At 45.5% G+C, this 2,979-nt stretch overlaps 1 long non-coding RNA gene and 3 other non-coding genes across 4 annotated transcripts; all 4 read left to right on the top strand.

Moving 5' to 3' along the window:
* Positions 1-258: 258 nt before the first annotated feature.
* Positions 259-1,948, top strand: LOC136763607 (uncharacterized). Its single transcript, XR_010820996.1, has 3 exons — positions 259-1,075; positions 1,559-1,610; positions 1,851-1,948. It is a non-coding gene; the product is annotated as an uncharacterized LOC136763607 (long non-coding RNA).
* Positions 716-799, top strand: LOC136763786 (small nucleolar RNA SNORD103/SNORD85). The gene has a single exon (XR_010821098.1). It is a non-coding gene; the product is annotated as a small nucleolar RNA SNORD103/SNORD85 (small nucleolar RNA).
* On the top strand, positions 1,340-1,468 carry LOC136763796 (small nucleolar RNA SNORA44). Its single transcript, XR_010821106.1, has one exon. It is a non-coding gene; the product is annotated as a small nucleolar RNA SNORA44 (small nucleolar RNA).
* Positions 1,697-1,770, top strand: LOC136763808 (small nucleolar RNA SNORD99). The gene has a single exon (XR_010821116.1). It is a non-coding gene; the product is annotated as a small nucleolar RNA SNORD99 (small nucleolar RNA).
* Positions 1,949-2,979: the final 1,031 nt, after the last annotated feature.

A 2,979-nucleotide genomic window follows, 5' to 3' on the forward strand; every position in this document is an offset into this window, starting at 1 on the left:
TGTGCAAATTGTAGCCTCTTTTTCCTGTAACGAGTGGTTATTTCAGTCAAAGTTGCTCTTCTATCATTCTCTTCATTGAAGCAACTGCCATGTGATTGGTTGGTTAGATAATTGCATTAATGAGAAATTGAACAGGTGTTGCTAATAATCCTTTAGGTGAGTGTAGTATACACTTTATTATTGAATGTACTGTATTTAAACAAAATAAACTGAAGTTAAAGTTTTAAAAACTGAATTTTAACACGTTTACAGTCCGCACTGGCGGGGTTGATGGCATTTGTGTTATTTCATTCCAGGCTTTATTTTTATTTGCATTTCCCCCCAAATTTACCTGTTATTAGTTGCCCAACTATCGCAAGTTTTTAATCTTCAGTGAGATTTGTATTTTTTACTTGACAAGCAGCCTTTTTTTTTCTCAAAAATCAGACTAGACTTTGCCGTTTAGCAACAGCAGGTAAGCCAGGCTGACGTAGGACCTGTGAGGTTTTGTTTTGTGCAGTGGTCTTGCGTAAGTCCAGAATCGCAGGCATTGGACTAAGACTTAATGCAAGATCTTCTTAGTGCAACCGGCCCCAGATTCCTGATGCAGTTTCTCTGAGGTTCAGACTAGATCAGCTGAATGCGAGGGTCTCGTGTTCGCCCCGGAGGACCTCGCGTGTCTCGCTGATGGGTTTGATCTTTGGTTCTGATTATCCACTGCAGTCAGGGGGGGTGGCCTGGCGGTGATGACACACTTGCCCTCACTGAGAGCTCGGCTCGATAATGAGAACTCTACTGTACTCAATTGTGCTGAGCCAGGCCGGCCCCCAGACTAACGAGTTGATTAGGTCTGTAGCTTTTGGCCACACGGTGATCACTACTGATGCAAAAACTCGCTCTGGGTTTTCCCAGGCTTGTGGTTTCAGAAACCGCGGTTTAATTTCTGCTCTGTACCAGCAGACTGCAAATGGAAAGCAAGGGGTACCTGCAGTAGTCTTTAATGTGAACCCTTCTCTTGCAGAACCGGCTTGGGCCGGCCTTGCTGCTTGTGGTCCATTATAACAGCGGGAAGTCGTTCTCGGAGATGCTCAGACTGGTAAGTCACAGGTCCACTATAACTAGTGATAGTTTTTGAATAAGATGTTTGTCCGAGCACCAGGTTCAGAAGCCCCGTCTATCGTGGGTGCGATCTGGGAGTATCTCCACTACCGGGCCCATCCCAGGCACCCTGGGATGGGCCTGGTAGTGAGGAGACTCTTGTGCTGATGGAGAACCCAGCCTTGTAATCTTGGGCAGTTCAAATGCACTGCGTTCTGGAGAAACTGCTGAGAATCGTCTTGAACTACAGGCTTCAGTGCCGCCGCACGCTTTCCAAGGATCGGGGCTGACCGTAGCCTCTGATTCTCCAAGAGCGTGCCAGAGCAACGGGGGGTCTTTGACAGTCCAGTCCGGTCCTTGTCTGGTGCCGTCACTCTACTCTCCCACACTTAACCCCCTCTGTGCTGGAGCCCGGTCCCATGTGACCAGTAATCTGCTTCTCCAGGAGACTCTGGCTAACTAACTCTCCCTCTCTGTGCAGGTGTTGGACTGGCGCACCCTGTCTGTTGCTGAACTGGACCCCTCACTCTGAGGTAAGCTCGACCTGCTTAGACCATTTTCTTGTAATGCCAGGCTGTTCTGTGAGTTCTGGCCCAGTCGAAGCCCTGCCCAGGGCTCTGCTGACCGGTGATGACACCCTACACAGTTGTGGACTGCTGGATGATGCTTGCGGATATGGGACTGAGGGCAGCAGAGTCCTGGTACTGGGTCAGAGTGAGAATGGGCTCGAGTGTTGTCTCATCCCTGACACTGCTTGTATCTGTGCTACACAGGGTGTGGACACGGCGCCTCGGTGACTGAGCTGCCTGGTCTGAACGAAGCGTCTGATCTGTGCGGTTGTGTGCTTTAATAAAACTACATTATTCTGAAACCATGGTCTTGTCTTGTTAATGAAATGTTAAGCAACAGGTTTTCTGCAAACTGTGACAGAAACTGGGAGGCCTGCTGGTAATCCATGGGACCTGCTGGAAATTAGATTTTAAAAGCTGCCAATGCATTCTCAAATTTACATTGTATGCCTAGAGACCAGTGTTAAGACGTAAAATCCATTGCACATTCTTGGGCTCTTCAAACCTACCAGCAACTGCTTCCAAAACCTCCTGCACCAAATTCTCCATGGTTGGCAGCTGGCTAGAACCCCTGGAAACAAAAACTAAATGAACCAGTTTAAGTGCCCTTGGCAGAGTAGCCACTATGACAAAGGTTAAAATATATATATATATTTCTATGCTGTCACTAAAGCTGTTCAGGATCAACTGCTACACAATACTATGGTTGGAAATGGAGTGAATTACTTCAATTGAATTGTGATCTAAAAGCTCAGAAAACATTGACTGACTAAGCAACACTTCACCTGCTGTTACACAACCTCCAGTCTTCACACAATCGCAAGCCTAATCATTTGTTACTGATTTGATGGTATAGGGATGTGCATTTGTGCTCCGAGATACCAGTGGGAATATTCATGTGCAGTTTTTTTCAGATGAATCGTGTCACTTTATTTCACAGATGTTTAGGAATTACAGCTACAGTGAACAAATCTACCACAAAAGGTCAAATACGCAGACTTTGTCCTCCCTGCCAAGGAACTATTTAGAAATGAGAGATTGGTGATCATGTTTAACTTGTCTTCAAACATTTGTTCACTATGCTTTAGTGTGCAGTGTAAATTGCTCTCCTAATGAAGCAGGTTTGTGATGATCTAGAAACAATAAAATCAACACATTGTGAGGCAATTAAGGGTTCTACATGAAATCAAAAATGTTTTTCTGCAAATAATTGAACCGTGAAAAGAGGAATCCCAGCTTAATGAACATGCGAAAGGTGACGTTTGAGAAAATGTAATGTTTTCGTTCTCTCTAGTGGATGACGAGACTAAACTGGAGACTGGTTTTTGTGTTG

This window comes from Amia ocellicauda, chromosome 11, assembly GCF_036373705.1.
Source record: "Amia ocellicauda isolate fAmiCal2 chromosome 11, fAmiCal2.hap1, whole genome shotgun sequence".
Taxonomy (NCBI): Eukaryota; Metazoa; Chordata; class Actinopteri; order Amiiformes; family Amiidae; genus Amia; species Amia ocellicauda.